We start from the raw sequence: 19,419 nt of genomic DNA, 5'->3' as shown, positions 1-19,419 counted from the left end.
AGGAGAGAATTCCTCCTCCTTCTTCTCCTGCCTCCTGCACCAGCTGCAGTGGGAACCTGGTGGGTGAGTGGACACTGCCCTGCCCAGGGCCGGGCTGCCCTTCCCAGGTCACTTTGTGGAGCTGGCTCCAGACAAGAGGCGCTGAGCTCTCACCCATCCATGCAGCAGGATGGGCTTGTGCTGCAGAACCACAGAGAGAACACTTAATCAATACTGGCAGCAAGCAGCTTTTGAGCACTGGAAGCAGGAATATCTGAAACATCAATCAATACAGGAGAAGCCTGAAATCCTTAAGCACTCAATTCACAATCTTATACAAGTAGAGGCAAATCTGGGTAGGTCTAAAGAGTGATTTACTTTGCTTGGTTCAGTACCACCCAACTTTCAGAATTATTTCTATTAGCCAAGAGTTGGCTTGGGAGCAGCCTTCAGACTCTGCTGCCTGCATGGCCCTGGGCTGAGCTGCTGAGGAGCAGGAAGGAATATTGGTGTGAGGGAACACAAAAGCCAGAAACGCTTGCAATTTTACTGTGTTCTGTATTTTCCATGTAAGGCATTCCCCAGATTTTGAGGTTAGAGGTTATGAAAAGCTCAATAATAAAAGTTCTTCATCTAAGCAATCAGGATCTGAGCCAAACAGGAACGATTCTGGGAAATAACCCTTTTATCTTTGGTACCTAACTGTATTAAAAAAATTTAAAAGCCTTTTATTATGATTAATTTCTTGTGCTCAGGAAGTTTATGCAGCTGTCCTTGATATGGAGTGCTTGTCCCTTGGATTGTCAGGTCCTGCAAAGTCCAGCAGTCAAAGAAAAATTTTTTTCAAGAACAGCTTTTTTATTTCTCCTCTGGGTACCTTAACTCAGTGGCAGAATTAACTGAAGGAACTTACTGTGAGAAATCCAGAAGCCTGTAAAGGGATTTAGAAGGATTTGGAAGATTTAAAGATTTTTCATCATCCTGATTTGTAATGATCGATTTATTTTTGTACATATTTTCCCATGTTAAGCTCATGAGGAATATGAAAATCCTATTAGGAGGCTGGAGTAGATATTTCTGTTCTTAGCTGATGCAACAGTGTACCTCCTGTTAGGGCTGAGCTGTAAAGTCCATCTCATTTCTCTTGCTTCTCCCCTACCACTGGAGTCACTTTGGTGCCATTGCACTGATCATCACATCTGTGTCTGTGTCTTCTTAAGGAATCCAGCTTTGAAACTTGGGATGAAGCTGTTGTACTGGGGAGAAAGTGGTATAGATTGAAACTGTTCACCCAGAGACTGACCTCCTGCTGGTCCTCAAGCCATTGCTCTGTCCTCTTATTGCAGAAGGCATTCCTTTTTTTTAAATCCCTCTCTATTTATTCAGTGAGAAATAATCCATTTTATTATCTTTTATTCATTATGTTTTACCTGCTATTACATTTATTACATCTATTATGAAATATTTACAATCAGTTTTAATTAGTATACATGCCATTTGACTCAAGGGTTTAAGAAATTCTCCAAATTGACCACACACAGCCGCCCAGGATATCTCCAAACCATCTTGATTTGAAATGGAAATTGCCAGTACTGGCTGTCTTCTTTCTGTGGGTAGAAGGCTAGAGCTGAGTCTGCCTCAGTTCGGTTTCCTTGTATGGGGAAGGTCCAGGAGAAACAGGATCCCAGGTGCAGATTTTGGAACTGCATCTCCTGAGGTTCTCCAGAGACAACCTCTGCTCTTTCTCACAGAGGAGAATATGCAAAGCATATAATGAACCAAAACTTTGAAATACTAAAATTGTCCCAGACTTGGCCTTGCTTTTACTTATCAAGAGACAGGCGGAGCAATGTGGAGCTGAAGACAACTCATGAGCAGGGCTGGAGCAGAGTCCAGGAATTAGTCACACAAGTCATGGCCAGGCTCAAAAGTAGCTGGTGAAGTAAGCATGAAACTTAGAAACTAGAAGGAGGGGATGATTGACTCTGGACAAGGCAGCTGCTGGTCTGAGGGACACAGGGAGAAATGAGAGGTGGAATTAAGGTAACAAGGGAATCAAGTAATGTGCTATAGACTACTTCTATCCAAAAATCTCCCTCTGGTTGGGCCATTTAAAGACCTGTAAGGTAAAATAAGGTTTATTTGTTTAAAACCACAAACTTGGTGTTGATGAGCAGAAATGACCATGCAACCTGCTTTTCAAAGGATCCCCAGTCATCAGCAAGTAGTGCCCTTCATATTCCTCTCCCAGCATCCAAAAATGCCACAGATTCTGTCTGTAACTTCAGGTCATGAAGATACTGTGTTGGCATATGAAGGTGAAAACACTTCCATGTGAGAGGCTCACATGGGTTGGGTGGGGTGCTTTGAACCATTTAAATGGAAGGTGTGACACAAATTGTCATTTAGATCATCCCAGAAGGTCCTTTAAGCGAGGAATGTGGTATTGGGGTGACACAAAGGCAAAAACTGTTTGAGAGAACCTGTTTATTTGAAAAACGTGCCTTGCTGCTCCAGTCTGAATTGTTTGTCTTCCTTGGAATGAAAGAATGTAGGACATGGGGGGGAGGCTTGCCAGAAAAGCCGTTTGGAATTGCAATGAAATGGCTGTGTTTGTGCTCACAAGGGTCTCTCAGGCTTGTGCTCACATCTGCTTTAAGTTATCCAAATGTTGGGTTGTTTTTTTTTTTTTTTTAATTGAGTTTAACAGACTGAGAAGCGCACAAAGCTCTCTGGCCCCCAGGCGCAAGCGGAAAAAAACCTCAACAACATCCAGTGACCCTGCCACCATGTGCTTCCCAACAAACACCCCAACCCTGCCACCATGTGCTTCCCAACAAACACCCCAACCCTGCCACCATGTGCTTCCCAACAAACACCCCAACCCTGCCACCAAGTGCTTCCCAACAAACACCCCAACCCTGCCACCATGTGCTTCCCAACAAACACCTCCATCCCTGCCACCATGTGCTTCCCAACAAACACCCCAACCCTGCCACCAAGTGCTTCCCAACAAACACCCCAACCCTGCCACCATGTGCTTCCCAACAAATACCCCGACCCTGCCACCATGTGCTTCCCAACAAACACCTCCATCCCTGCCACCATGTGCTTCCCAACAAACACCTCCATCCCTGCCACCATGTGCTTCCCAACAAACACCTCCATCCCTGCCACCATGTGCTTCCCATCAAACACTCCCAAACAAACGCCAGGAGCGAGGGGATGGCGGCTGCTCCATGACGCGCTCCGGAGCCAGTGCCTCGCACGGACAGGATGGGGAGCAGATCATGAGGGTGGGATTTGCTCACAGTGGGCATTGGCCACACTTGGCAGGTTTGGGGAGCACAGAGCAGGACAATTATCACGTTTTGCTGTGTGATGGATGCTCAGCTGAGCCAGCCAGCTGCTAACCAGGACCAGAGGGAAGCTCTTTGCAGGTCTTCCATCCCCATTTTTAAGCAAAGGTGGCTCTTAGCAACCTTTGAATTCTTCCCTCCCGGAGAGATTCTGCAGGTCTATGTTTTTTGTGGAATAAGTTGCCAACAGGCTCTCTGTGGCACCCAGGCAGCTGAGGACAGCTTCAAAACACGAAGGCATGACCGTGCCTTTTCCTCCCTGCCTTCTGCATGCCCCGCTCCCAAGGGCCAGGCAGGCAACCAGCCATGAGCCATTCAGGCAGCTCAGCTCTGGCCTAAAATACCAGGGGTTTTCAGAGAGATGATTTTCTACCCAGTTCAAAGAGGGAGAGCACAAAAGGGATTGGGCCCTGTGGGTGTTGGCTGCCCAGACAACAATTCAGTTGGCGTGGGCTTGGTCTGCAGGCAGCAGCTTTATCATGTGAGCCTAAAAGATGGCAAGGGCAATCATAGTGCCTGGCTGTCCTGGAGGAAACTCGAGGTCTCCACCCTCTCCCATTGTACCAGGGAACAGAGATTGAAGAGAGACCTGTGTGCCAGGCTGATGGATGAAGCACTCACCCCTGTGCATGCACTAACCCTGGAAGAAGTCAGGGCAAGGCACTGGTCTGGTTTTCATGTACAAATGTGGTGTTTGCTCTCTCACTCACTGTGAGAGAGCCCCTAAATGTGTGTATCACAGGGCCCAGGGGGCTGGAAGAGGGAATGGAGCCTTCACTGAGAGGCAGATATAGTTCCTTCTCTTCCCAGCTTTGGGAAGGTGATCCAGAGCTGCTGTATTTTAAGGAAAACTGGTTCTGAGCTTGTTTTCCTTAAAGCACCAGGCTGTAGCCTCCAGAAGGATTTCCCTAGCAGCTCAGATACCCATGCAGCAGGCCCAGGGCAGAGAGCTGGAGGTGCCAGGTGGGCCATGGCACAGCACAGTGTGAGGCAGCCCTGCCAAGTCACCCCTGTGGGGACACGGGGTGGTGCCCATGGGCACTCCTGGTGTGTGTGGGCACCAGGGGCAGCTCTGCTGCTGGGGCTGCTTGCAGGAATCATGCACGCTGCTTCAATGATGCCAGCCTGGGCACAGCTGTGTACCCAGGCAGGAGAGGGCAGAGCTGTCAGTGCAGCCATGGAGGAGGACTCCTTGTGCTACACACACCTCCCAGTGTCTCTGTGCAGCCTCCTCAGTGTGTCCAACGTGCCCCTAAAGGCTCCTCCTGCCCAGTTTTGCACATTTTTGGACTCACTGGTCTGTTCTCAGGTAGGTTGAGTGTTTGCCAGGGAAAGGGACTGTCTAGACATGATGTCAAACCAACCAGCTTCAGATCTCACTCAGCCCTGGGGGTAAGCACAAACCCAGGAGAGCCTTATCAATAAAACATTTTCCCTGCAGGAGGGTAAGGAAGATATGTAGTGGGTAATTCAGGTTTGTGGGAGAGGGGGAGCTCTGTCTCTCTGTCCTGCTAGGCTGGTGCTAATTTTCTGTGTCAGGAAGGTGCCCAGTGCTTGCTGTACCTTCTTTGCAGGATTATTTGTTGTTAATGATTGTTTGGTTTTAGATAGCAAATCTCAATCTGTCATGCTGTTTTGGTTTTGCTTGTGGGTGAGGTTTGCTTTTCTTCTGAAGAGGTTGCAATTCACCAGTAAGCTTTTTTGGCATCTGAGAGACAACTTCAGTTAAAACAAAACAAAAAAAAAAAAGCCCATTCAATCAGCAAATAAAGCAGGATGTTATGTAAGAGGAATAATATTGACACGGGGCTCCCAGGCCTCGTTGCATCTCCCCCTCCTTAGGTGATTAAAGGTTTCAGCACTCCCAGGGAGGGGGCTGGCATTGCATAATTTTCAATTGCCTCAAAGTATTTCCCCCTTTTTTAAATCTAAGGGATCCAGTGGATTTATGACCAGCCTGGACTTTTTAAGCAGATGGCTGTGTTTGTTATCATTTTTATTGGAATGATAAAAGGCTGAGAGTATTAATGCAAGAAATGGAAAGCACTAACACTTTTTTCCCCCATGGTGTTTTCCACACACAAAGGGCAAAATACACAGCACCAAATCTTTGCCTGGCTTAAAGCAAGGCATCTGCTCTGACAAGTGCTACAGAGCTGGTGTGATTTTCCATAGGGTGGTGTTAAAGGAAAAAAGTTTGAACACTTTTTAACCTTTTCTTCTTTATGGAGTCAGGCCACAGTGAGTTTTTTATTTTTTATTTTTAGAATTTTTTTAAAGTATATGTTCATGACTTTTGCTCTGCCTACCTTATATTTCACAAAAAAAAAGAGAATGACCTGTAGACAGAGAAAACCATGACCCTCAAGAGACGAAGTGACTTATATTCAGTTTATATTTTCTAACTGCAGTAAAATCTCACTTTTTAAAGCGTCTTTGTTGAGCTCAACAAAAATATTTTCTTATGAAAGAGTACTGCAATCTGCTATTCTGGAACAAAAAAGCAAGCTCTCATCATCTCTATTGCTAACTGTTTAAAACATTGAAAATCTGCCTTCTTTGTAATGGGAAAACTGAGTTCAAAATACTACATGGAAAAGAAGTGTTTCCAAAAGCTCAAGATCTAATGGAGTCTCGTGGATTTTCACCTGTGTTCCAGTGTCTAATACAGTTTGAACCCTGCTATAGCTTCCCCTCAGAGAGAACTAAGTGTCCCTACCACTCAGCATCAGTTTATTTGCAAAAAAACGGTATGAAATTCTTGCATTTAAGATATTTGGAAGCCCTACTTCTTTAGACTAGCAGCCTCAGGACCTGGAGTTCTCTTTTATTTTCTCTCATTTTTGCCATTCAATCATCACATCTGTTTCTGCTATCATGCAGGATCGAAAGTAAAAGAAAGTGAAAATTTGTATTTATCACATTGGTCTGGTTGCTGGAGCTGTATGAAAATCAGATTTTAGAAACTTGTGAAAAAATTGTGGCAGCTGCCAACACTCTCTGACTTTTGAGGTCCCCAGCCAATTCACTATCTCAGAAAAGAGTAGACCAGCCATGCCACTCTGCTTCTGGAGGGAGATAGAAGAGAAAATTATCTTTTAAGGCAGGGATAAATGCTGCAGGAAAAAAAAGATGAGGGAATGAGCTAGAGGAGCTAAACCACAACCCACTTTCAAAGTGTGTCTCCTCTCCACAGGTTCTTTGTTCTCCAGTGCTGCTGGACTGCAGCAAGGTCTGTGTGCCCCAAGGGGACCTTCAAGGGGCAAAGGTTGCCAAGAACTTTGTGAGCAGAGGTGGGAGAGGGCATCCGAGCTGGTTTTGAGCTTCTCTGCTGAAATCTAGAAAGTGAATTTGCTGGGAATTCTCTGCCAAGACGTTTTCTTTGTTGGGAAGCAATGATTAACTGAAAACAAACAACCTCTATTTCATCTAAATGAATAAATTCCCTCTGAAATACAGGCAAAATTCCCCTGGATCTGTGCCTTGTCACTACTATGAGCAGCAGAAAGCCAGGCAGATCCTGAGGGTCTGCAGCTCCCAAGTACCTCTGCTGTGCTGAACTGGGGCTCCCAGAGCTCCATGGTCCCACCTGCACATCCAAGAGCCCAACCAGATTTGGGAGTCCTGCAGCTTACAGCATGGGTTAGAGCTCCAAACTTCTTCCCTTCTGCAGAAGAGGCGGTTCATTGACACCAAATGCTGTGGTGCCCAAAAAATAACTTGCAGTCTGTCCAAGCATTGGATCAGGGTGAAAAGCTTCTCATATAATGGGTGTTGGGCTGCTCCTCATTCACACATTGTCCTCCAATAGAGAGAAAATGTCTGGTCAATTTGAGCCATCACACCTTGCTGGCAATGAGGTATTTCCTCTGCAGGATGTTCTAGGAGCACACCAGATCTTCTTTGGGATGAGGAAGATTTGAAGAAGCCAGGCCTTCCCTACTGAAGGATGTTGAGTGCAGGGAACTCAGAGCCAGATCCCTGTGTGGTCAGCAGTGCTGACAGAATTGTTACCTGGGAAAAGCCTGGCAGAGAGCAAGAGCACTCTTATGCCAGATGATCTCCAAGTCTCTGTCTTCCCTGAAGGTCTGGGGTGTAGCTTGGGAGCAAACATCAGTTTAATGGCTTCCTTGTACAGTAAGCACAATGTAGCAGGAAAGCAATGAAACTCCTGTAGGAGAATCCAAAGGGAATATATTCCCTTGTTTTGGAGGAGAAGAGCTATTCAGCTGCTGCAGAAAGCCCCTTCAAATAAACTGCTCTCCAGGAAACATCTTTTCTGTCTGAAAGGATCTCTGTAGCACCACCATGAGCTTGGAAAAGGCTGTTAAAGGTGAGGTTTTTCCAAAGATCTGATGTAGGTTTTCATCCATCAGAAGAACAAAGCTTATATTTGTACTCTTCCCAGTGTTAATTTTCATCTGCTCATACAAGGTTAAACCACAATTTAAAAAATTTGTTCTTCATTGCTGTTAAAATGCTTAACATATTTAAAACACTTTGAATTCCCATGCTGAAAGGTATTGTGAAAGCAGTGTTCATATTTATTATGAGAATGAGGTCAGAAAGCAATCTTGCCTGTGGAGACATCTGGCAACAAACCCACCTGAAATGAGTGAAGGCCACTCAGTAGTAAAGCCTCTAAGTAGGGAAAGGGACAGGGTGTTCTCAAAGATCCTGGAGCTGGAATTAAAACATGGAAATTGACCTTGTGCAGATTTTATCTGTATGGTCTGCATGTCTCACTTCAGGACCCTTTCTGCACGTTACTACACATACAGCTGAAATGAAATACTAATCTAATATAACACTGGTTTCAACTTATAGAGCTAAAAATGAACTCCCTATGGACAGAAGTGTTCCAGGGAGGCATTGACAGCAGCCAGAACATTTCTTTCCTGTTGGAATGGATAATCAGAATCAGTTTTTCCTGCTTGCTCTGGAGTTACTCCACTCTCTCTCGAAACAAATGTTGTCAGGTGACCAGGGCACATATGAACAAACAGACAGAAAAGGAAGTTTGTTGGAGATACAGAGAGGTTTTTCCTACTTTTTCTTTTAAAAGCAGAGAGGAGGAAATACCAGGGAGGAGAAGGGGAGACGAGTCAAATTTGCAGACACAGTAACAATGATCTGATGCAGAAAATGTGGGGTACCCCAATTTTTTTTTCTTTAAGGAGTCCAAGGATGACCCAAACTTGTAATAGGTACCTTTTAATGATACTGAATGTGGAAAAATTGCAGGGTGGTCAATGGGAAATAAAACACAAGCTGTTTAACTGATGTGGGCAGGAAACCAGAACATCTTCACCCTCAAAGTCTGGGAGACCTGGCAGATGAAACTGCAAGTTTGTTAAAAGACATTTTACTAATTCATCAAGTTAAATGTAGTTCTGTATTGCAAGAGAATAGAAAATGTACTTAAGATGGAGGGAAGAAGCCATCAGGAAAATTATAAACTGATCATTCTAACTGCTGTAGCATACAGAGCTATCAGAACAATGATTGAAAGAAACAATAATTAAATACAAGGAAGAAATGGAAAAATGAGATAAACAACAAGTGTTGATAAAGGATAAACCATATCTGATTCACTTCATGGTTTTCTTTGATAAGATATGGACAAAGGAGATGTGATAGATCACATCTGTCTAAACTTCAGTGAAATAATAAAAGTATAAGGTCATGATGGGGAATTTTTAACAGAGCTTAAGAAATTTGGGATTACCACAAAAGTGGGAAAAAATTGAAAGGGAGCAGGCTAGAGGGGAGGTGGGAGATAATAATGTTAAAAAATATTGAAGGGAAGTTGTCAGTTGCCTAAGAAGATGAGGCTAAGATGGGATACAGAGCACACAGAGTCAGGGTGTTAAAATCTATTTAAGTTGAAATCAACTTCAGCGCAGAAATGGAAGAGCATGAACTGATCAGTGGTATTGTTATATCCTACTGAAAATATCTGTTTAGCCCAAGAATTAGAGAAGTTTTCAGGCTTCTGACAGAAAACCCCAATTCTGGAGTGACTTTCAGGAGTAAATCTTTCTTTACAGATTTCTGGCACATTTGATCGTTTTATGGAAGGATTCTCTGTGATAAATGAGGAAAGTTCCTGCACAGTTGTCCGTATTGTCTGTCCTTGCCTTGCCTTCCCTCCTAGGGAGGCTGAAATCCTGAGGAACTTTAGGTCACAGTAGGTCTGGAAACATTCTTCCATTCACGGGGGTGTGCTGCTCACTCCTGACGCTGCAGACATGAGTCACATGCGCTGTGTCTGCGAGGAGTGACAATCTGGTAAACACAACCCTGGGACACAGGGAATTTGGGTTTCATTCCTGTCCTATTTCAACTTGTTTGCATGCTCTCAAATAACCCAGTCAGGATCTAAGCAGTTGAATAGGAATTTCAGGCTCACTTCTGAACCCACTGCCCTCAGTGAGGGGTCACCTAACATAAGGAAGCAGTTAAACCTCCCTTTTTTGTTTGAGCTGAAGATACCTGAGAGACCCTAAGCTCTTTATAAACATGCTCCCATCAGAACATCTCAGTGCTCATTTTCCATCTGTGCCCAGTCACAATTTAAGTGTTTGTCAATGTTCTCCACCAGCTCTCCCAGGGGAGTTTCAGCTAACACGCTGTTGGGAAAGTTTCTCTTTTGCAAGCTGGAGGGAAGGAGAGAAGAGCCCCCAGCATTGCACACCACAGAGGAGTGGCACTCCCTGCTTTGAGAGCCTGGGACATCTTCCTTGCAGGAACTGAAAGAATAGCACTACAGCCTGATTTGGAAGAGCTCCAGCACCTTGGGGCTCTGCCCAGCTGTGAAGGCACTCACCTGGGATGGGGTCTCAGCAAAGGATAAATTCATTTTCCAGGGAAGACTTACACATCTCATTTCATTCTAGTACAGCATGAAACCTCACTTTTAAGATTCCAAGGAGGTCCCTCAGGAGCTCCTCCCTGCTAAGAGTGAAGAGCATGTAGGAGGGCTGTCCTCTGAGCCAGTGAGGAGAACAGGGGAAGCAGCTTGCTTTGGTCTCCACCCGAGGGGTCAGGGAGGCTGAGGGAAGCAGCTGGTTTAGCTGTGGCTTTTCATTTTTCTCCCCACGTTTGAGAGAGTGAGTCTGTGATTTCCTCTGAGTCCAGCCAAATGCTGGCTTTGAGTGACAAACCCTGCAAAGAACAGTAAGGTCAGGGAATGTTTTTGCAGTTGTCAGCCTTAACCCAGAGCAAAATCAGTGAGGCAGCTGCAACCTCTTGGCCCCGGGGCTACCCAAACTCCAGCATCCTTTCCTCTTCCAAAGTGGAAGGCTTGCATTGGCTCTGCTGGCTGTGCTGACTGCACAGCCTGTCTGATTTGCCTTGGCATTTTGGGAATCCTGCCATGTCACAGCACATATGGTCCCTGCAAGGCTCCATGGGCAGTGCAGCTCCTCATCTCCCTGTCCTCAGAGTGGATATTCTGTCAGTGCCCACAGCTGCCTCTTCCACTTGTCCCTTTGATGATCAGTGTCACCATGTTGGCCATGGTTACCATTGAGGTTGGTCACAAAACAATTTGCTGTCCCCCCTTAGAGGCTTCCAGTCTCCTCCAGGTGATGCCAGTGGTTTGGGATTATGAACTGAGGTCTAGTTTTCTTTGTGAAACTTTGCACAATGTAAACACTTAGTTTTTAGATCACAAACGGTGATGTGATCTGCACAGCAGCTGGCAAAGGCTGCCAGCAGCCCTGTGATGTATGAACCTGCTTCTGTGGCTGGAGGACAGCACAGCAAGAATGGGATTCAGCTCGGGTGCTCAGCCAAGTGCAATACACAATGTTTACATGGGCACATTCTAAGCTGGGAAGAAATACCAGGCTTTGTGATTATACACTTCTCTAATCATTAGGTTTGAATTATGCTTCTCTAATCATTAGGCTGCTCTGCAAGCCCTTAATGCATGGGGAATTTCAAAGCAGGCCCTGGAAATAAACCGAGGGAATGTCCCCTAGATCTTGATTATTAAGTGACTGCTCTTTCTAAACACTTAAGCCTAATGGTCATTTAAAGTCACTGATTATTCCTGATTGACTATAAGCTTGCCTAGGATGTGATTCAGGACCCCAAGAAAGGCCAGGTAAAACTAACAAAAGCAACTACTTTTTTGTATGAATACTAATATATATATATATATATATATATATATATAGTGTATGATGTATAAGTGGTATATATATGTGTGTATATATATCTGTCCTCCTAGAGTCAGGAATATTCATGAATTCTCTGAGTCAGGATTAAGGAAGGCTGCTTGAAACCTCATAAAAGAACTCTGCAAAACATCTTTCTTTACAGATATTTTGTCTTGGATTCTATTGTTTCTCCTTTCTTTTTTTTTTTTTTTTTGTTTTGTTTTGTTTTGTTTCCCTTTTCTTACTGATTTATATCTATCAAGATAAAATAACCAGGAAGTGCAGCCTTGGTTTCATCCATCTAGTTCTCTCTGTTCATTACTCCTGGTGAAACCTCAGATAGGTAGCTGTAACCAGAGCAGAAGAACCAGGCAGCTGCTGCACACTTTAACCAATTCTTTGCTAATGATGACCAACATTTTCAGAAGGGATCAGGATTCTGGGTGCTCTGACATCAATGAAAGTTCTTGCATAGCTGCATGATGATCTCAGAAATTGAGGTCCTTTCCAGAGGCTTCACTGGGGTACCAGAGATTAGAAAATTATCTGTTATCTATGAGAGACAAGGAGAAATGGAGAGAAAAAAATATTTCCCCAGTTCATGAATGATCTCATGAATCTGCTTCTGAGTTTATTTAAGAGTTTGATTATCCAGGTCTATGGGAACAGGACATCACAGTGCATTTCTTCATCCTTCTGCAGAGACGTGTGCAGCAGAATGGAGGGAGTGTGGCATAAAGGTCTATTGTGTTTGCTGGGAAATGTCCTGATGAAGGCAGGAATGATGAATCTGACTCCATCTTCTCAGAAGGCTAATTTATTACTTTACGATACTATATAATATTAAAGAATACTGTACGATACTAAAGAATACAGGAAGGATACTTACAGATTGCTAAAGAGATAATAATGAAAACTCACGACTCTCTCCAGAGTCCCGACACAGCTTGGCCCTGATTGGCCAAAGAGTCAAAACAACTCACACCATAATCCAATGAAACAATCTCCTGTGGGTAAATCTCCAAACACATTCCAAAGGAGCAAAACGCAGGAGAAGCAAATGAGATAAGAATTGTTTTCCTTTTCTCTGAGGCTTCTCAGCTTCCCAGGAGATAAAATCCTGGGCGAAGGAATTTTTTAAGAGAATGTGAATGCCACAAAGGTCCACCCACAGCACTTCTGGAAGCAATCTGAGTTTCACCACTGTTTTTCTGGAGCACCTTGGGGACCCCCAGTTAACTCTGCCTCAGTAACAAAAGACCCCAATTACAACTTGAGAGTCTCTCACTGTGTCAATGGTTGTGAAGGCTCCTAAATGATGGGGTGCCAAGAGCTCAGAGGGCCTGAATGCTGGAGGCAGGGAGAGCATTGGCCATGTGGAACTTATTAAGAAAGCCAGAGGAGGATTCTGTGTTTAGCGCTCATTTGTACCAGCTGAGATGAAGACGGGCAAGCTGGCTGGAGCTGTGCATGCACTGACCCACAAAAGCACTGTGGCCTCTGAGGAAATGCTCGGAGCCCTGGGATAGCTCGTACCACAGAGGAGACAGGCTGGCTGTGCTCAGATATATTAAGGGATGTTCTGAGGAAGAGCACACATGAAACATTCTCATTAGTAAAATGACAGAAAATGCTGTTATGGCTTGAGGCTGCAGCAGGGAACGTTTAGTATAAATATTAGGAAAAAACCTCATCATTCCAAGAAGAGTTACAGCAATTGGAACAAACTATCAGGGGACACTGTGGAATCTCTTCTAAGCTTCCAGCCATTGCTCTGGGAAGATTAAATAAATCCCAGTCCATGACAGTAGTTGGGGTGGTCTGCATGATCCCCAGCACTCCCTTCAGCCTCAAACAATCCTCTGAATGGGAGGCATGGTTTGTTTGGAGAGCCCGCAGCTTGGATAATGCATTGACTGCTCTTTCAATTATACATGGCCCTCCAGGGCAGGGCCCCTGTTTCTCTCTGCCTTTGGAATGCACCCAGAACATATTAGGCAGCACCACAACATAACTAATAACAACCCACTGTCCCCATCTCAGCAGTGGAACAGCCGCTCTCTTCAGCTCCCCTCCTGTGCTGTGAGCTGCAAGGCCAGACAGTAGCCCACTCCCACTGAGCAGCCATTTAAGAGCCAGCCCAAAGGCAAAATCCCATGGCCACAGCACATGACACACAGAGTTGGTGTCAGCACAGCTCTGGCAACTCTCCACCTTCTTCCCCTTCCATCTTTTGAGGCAGGTAGGAGCTCCATGGACAGGACTGGCACTGTCCTTTAGTACCTGGCCTGGGAGGAATGCTGTCCTGCCTGGCAGAGGCTGTGCTGGAGAAGGAATGATCAGGGGTTAAACTGGCACAAACTCACTCACCTGGCCTGCAGCAGGTGGTGGGATGGGGATGCAGCTGCTGTGGGTGGGAGCAGAGGTTAGTGGAGCAGACAGGCCCAGGAGAGGCTATGTTATGCCTTTGGAATAATGCTAATTATTGCTGCAGAGCTATTGTAGGTAGTGCTGTCACTGTAATGCTGCCACCTGCTCTACAAGAGCTGTCCTCTGCAGCAGGCTGAATTGTACTGAATAAATTTGAGTTCCCCCTGCTAAAGCACCTCCCTTCCTGCCAGACTGTGGGGTTTTGGAAAGAGGCAGAATAGCATCTGAAGCCAGAGTTTCTCTCATTCACACCAAGCAGAGCAGAGCAGCCAGCTGAGAACCTGTGAGGGTGCCAAGGGAGAGCATCCCCGGGGTTCCCAGCTCTCTCCTGCAGTTGCTGCACAGATGGGAAGGTGGGTTTTGCAGCACTGAGAAGCCCCTCTGGCCCCATCAGCTTGGATTGATGTTCTCTTTGTTCTGCTCTGTGAAGGGGCTGCTTTTCCTGCAGTAAGCAGTCCCCCAGCAGGCTGCTACCCTCTCCATGCTACAAAGAAAGTAAGCCTGGAAGCTGATTTGGCAGGGGAGGAAAGGAAGACTGAGAAGACACAGACACCTCCAATGACTGCCAACTATACCTCTTTGAGTATAGGTCCTAGAAGTACTAATATGCAACATCTCCTGTTCATTTTTCATTAATTTGCTGTAACATTTGAGCAGAAAAAATCATTTCAGTTGAGAGATATGGAGAAATCCCTCTCCAGTTACAAGGTTTTATCAGGTATTCAGGATGCCACATCTGTCTAGCTGGATTGCTCCAGCATGTGTTCCCAAACTGGAAGCAGAGCAGAGAACTCTGCAGTTTTTTGGCACTGCACTCCTGCTGCAGAGTGTCTGCAGATTTATAGAGCTATAGCAATAGTGTTGGCCACAAAACAATACTGGCTACAGGACACACTTACAATACCTAAATAAGAACAGCTTCAAGCCAGAGAGAACATTCCCAGGGATGTCAGTAGAATCCAATTTCTTACTTGGAGGATGTAGAATGACTTACAGCTTCTGACTCGGGTGCCAGCAGACAATTCTTAAAAACATAGGTTTACAAAGCACTGTGCAAACATGGTCCCCTTGCAGGGATGGACAACTGGGGACAATGGCTTTGTGGTCAAAATGGAGATGATATTCCAGAGGACAAGGTCCAGAGACATTAACTGATTTCCTCAGTGGTACCATAATGATACTTTAAGTTCAGTGAAGAGCACAGCAGAGCTTCATCCCCAACACTGTGCTTACACCACAGGCCTAGTGTTTCTTCCTGATTTTTCCCTAGCTAATACCTGGTAGGCTCTCTTGCCTACCTTAACGAAACTACAAGGCAGAAGCCACTTTTGATGACAGGCAACATCAGTTTGTAATGCCAATAACAGACAGGTGATAGTACTAATTAGAAAAAGACAAAGAACCACAATTTAATTCTGAATTAGAGTTCACAAGTGATTCAGGTTTAAAGCCAAGAGATTCCAAGAGGAGAAACATTTTTCACTTTTTCACTAGAAGTTCCTCAACCAAGCTGGAAATAGTACACAGGCTCCTTCCGGTTTCAACCACAAAGCCCCACAGCTGAGAATGAAGAGTCCTCTCAGGATTTGTGAGGAAAGGCCAGAGAACACCTGAGCAGCCCAGCAGAGAGGCACCTTGGCAGCCTTGTTACCCTTATGAGGTGCAGCTTCCAGAGGCCCTGCTTCTATTTCCCCTCTCAAGGGTGAGAGTTTTTCATTTGGAGGCTTGGCTTGGCATCAGACACACTGCTAAATGAAGAGAGGTGGCTGTGGTGTGAAGGGTGAGTGATACTGAGAATTCACTATGGCTTTTTAACCGTTGTTAAAGTTATCTCATGGCTGGTAGCTGACTATTTGTTAATAGTAAGTACAAAAGACTAATTGCCAAGAATCTGGGGGGGTGGGTGGTGGTCATGGTGAGGCCTCCAAAAGTTGTTTCTTGCTATTGCATCCTACAGTAGTTTTATCTATAAGTAGTAGAGGTGTTTTGGTTCACTCTCCAGGTTTGAATTCATTGCTGTTTTCTAGGTGATGTGAATGTGAGACCATAGTATTGGTGCAAATTGTTTTCGTGCTAAGTGACCCCAGCCTTTACAGCTTTCAGATGTTAAAAAAGCCTTTTCTATTGAAATCCCTGAAAAAAGAAAGGGACCAAACTGTGTTTTGTGACAAACTGTAAAGAAGGAATGGATTTATGCTGCTGAAAAAACAGGTTTTGATAGGATTTTAAGGCAGTGAAGTCCTGGGACAGATGGTTTGGGAGTGTACAAGCCTTCAGAACTGCAAAATTCTAAGGTCAATTGGAGAAATGCTGACAAGGCATGACAAAGGTAGAACTAATCCTGTGGCATGGAAATAGGATGAGCTGAGGTTTGGGATTGGGGTAGGTTTTTTATTGCTTTTAGAGCTGGAACATAAAATTCAGCTTTTCAAAAGTGCTTTTTTTATTTATTCATGTCACTTTTCACTGAATGCTATCTGTAGTTTACTTTTGATGTCACTGGGAGCAGAGTTAAACCAATTTTGCAAGTCTCAGACTTACTAGTCACTTCAAATGGCCACTGTCATGGTGAAGCTTTTGGCCTGGGGTAAATTTGTTCCCCCTAGAAAGACTGAGTACTGCCCTGAACAGAGATTAGTTTGTTTTCTTCTCTTCTTCCCTTTCTATTCTTTTTGTGCTTTTGAAGGATGCCTTGTGACAGAAGTTAAAGTCCATCTCTTGCTTATTAATATTCCCACACTACTCAGTAACACGTTTCTGTTGCTACAGTGCTGCCTGACAGCTTACACTTGCAGTGTGTTGAGCCAAAATGTGTAGAAGTCCTGTCTGGCTCTATTCCTTCCTTATGGCCTGATTCAGAGGGAGGTTAGCTTGGCAGGAGGAGGAGGAGAGAGAAATAATTATGCCCAGACAATATTTTTGGCAAGAGGCTTCCGTCTTCCTCCCATAAAAACTACATAAAATGTTTGTAAGTGAGCAGGAGCAAGTTTGGTGGTTTTGGGGTTTTTTTTGGTTTTTTTTTTTTTTTTTTTATATTCAGGCATCTTCCTTTCTCTGGATCCTTTTCTGCAGCTGGGATTAAGCTGAGTGTGTTTTTCTGCTTCTCATCAGGAGCACCAAAGTTAAGACTGGCGTTTCCAAAATTAGGTGGGTGTTTTTGAGAGGCAGGACGCTGGCTGCAAAAAACCTGACAGAGCACAGCCAGCTGACTCAGATTTTCACCTTATGTCAAGCAGAATAGAAATAGCTGAAGTATCTGGACATTTTTCAGAAATGTCAACCTTTTGAGTGACAGCTTGGAGCTGAACTGCATATGGAGAGCAGGGGGGGAGGAAAGTCAGAGCACTGCTGAGTACAGGAGGGAAAACAAAGCAGAAAGAATAGATTCAGATGGTGTGAGAGGTGAGCTGGGAAGGGAAGCAGAGGTGCAAATGAACTTTTCTCTTCACTCTTGCTGATGCTGGACCTGCCCACCAGTGTGAAACTCATATCTGAGACTCTCCCCCAGTTCTCTGGGTACCCAGGGCTGTGAAGATGGCTCAGGGCCATCTGATCTAATTCTGGAACTGTTCTTAGGTTTTCTCTCCTTGGCTTCCCAAGTCTGTCAAGGGAGGCACACAGACATATATTAACCCTGGGACAAGTGCTGCTTGCCAGTCCCAGCTGTGCTGCTCTAGCAGAAATCTCCAGACTGCTGAGCCTGGCAGCTGAGGAAATACTGGTCTGACAACACGACCCCACCTCCGGGTGCCTGGCCAGGCGAGAAATGGAAACATCACTGCAGCTGAGGCTGTGCCTTACACTGATCTGTTTGTTTGGCTGTCCTGCCTCCTGGGCAGTGCCTTCTGGCTTAGCTGCTGTTTCTGATGAGCCCTAAAGAGGGAGAAAGACCTTGAGGTGTGGGCTGACTTCCTTCCAAGCTGATCTGCCTATTCCAAGAAATGGAAATTTTCTGTGCTGTAAAAAGCAACTGGTCCTCACCTTGTTTACAGGATCTCTTGTGTAACTCCACGTGCTCTTTTACAGGGGTTTTACAGGACATAAATAAAAAATAGCTAGCAGGCTTTCATCTCCCATCTCTCTTAGTTGTTGCTGTATCCAACCACAAGGGGAATACCTGCTGTATATAGCAGACGAGAGAAGTAAAGCGAATAGGGCAGAATTAGAAGTGGTTTGAAGGGAGAGGTTATGAGGCAATTTGTAAAACTTTTTTTCAAGTTTCAGTCTTAATTTGCACTCTGAGAGTGGGTCTTACCATCCAACATGTAGATAAATTATCATAGTCTTCCTTAACACAAACATATCATATGTATGTATTATAAAAGGTGGGTATGGAAGGAAGAGGGGAAGAAGAAATACATGGTAATGAGAAGAGGGAAAAGGGCTGAGTGTAAACAAGTTAATGAAAAAAAAAGGAGATTAAGAGAATTTCTTACTTAAGATGTTGCATTTTCAGTCCTCCAGAAAGCTGCTTGAGTTTTTCTGGGGAAAAAATTGCTGCTGAAACTTGTGATCTAAAAGGCATTTTATCACTGCCAAGGAAATACAGATTTCTTTTTCTTTATATTTGCGAATATCAACATTAAAATGATGCTATCACTCATCCTGAATTTCCCATGCCAGGCTGATATTTATTGAAAGCCATTTAACACACTGTTGATAGAAGAAGAGATTCCTGCCAGAGCTGAAGGTGACCGATCTGTTTTTGGAAGGTGGTGGCAGGTGGGCCTGGCATCCCTCCTGAAGAACAACCAGTTCCTTCCTTGTGTAAAGCAGAAGAGAAGGCTGCCTGCCTTAGAAGCTATAGCTGGCTGGAAACTGGTGAGGTGTGTTTATCTTTGGCTGAAAAATCCTTTTGGCCATTGCACGGGCAGCCCATGGATTAGGCAGCTCCTTGTTCTAGATGCCTGGATGACTGCGAGTACCTAGAGCCTTCCATGTTCTGTCACCAGCTCAGAATTTGCATGGGATGGGACAGGAGGAATTATAGGTCAGCACTCTGGCAGCTGTTTAATGGCCTGGGGAAATAGGAGTGCTGGGTACAGTCCAGTTTCCAAAGGGTCATATGTCAGCCCTGCAGATCCTGCCATCCCAAATGACACTAAATGACACTAACTGCACCCTTTTTGGCAGCCTCAGCAGAGAATGGACAGGGATGGGGGAAACCTTGAAGGTTAAAGGTGAGGTGTGCTGGCAGGATGGCATGGCAGAAGGTTAGAGCTGCTTCCTTTGCTGTAGTTATTCCTGTAGAAAGGAGTGCTCAGGCTCCTGTACTGCTGCTCTGGGACTGTCACGTTTGCTGGACCATGAGGAGTAGGCAGGTGGCTTGGTTGATGTCTTCTGTACCTGCTTTCTGGGGAGTGAAATAGGTAAAATAGCTGCAGCAAAGTTAGTGTAAGGCTCAGGTGTCCAGACACAGCTGGGGCCACTTTCTTGCTTTTATTTTGGGGGGCAGTGGAGTGGTGGCCCCCAGGTATAGGTGC

This window comes from Molothrus aeneus, chromosome 12, assembly GCF_037042795.1.
Source record: "Molothrus aeneus isolate 106 chromosome 12, BPBGC_Maene_1.0, whole genome shotgun sequence".
Taxonomy (NCBI): Eukaryota; Metazoa; Chordata; class Aves; order Passeriformes; family Icteridae; genus Molothrus; species Molothrus aeneus.
This window is presented reverse-complemented; position numbering follows the sequence as displayed.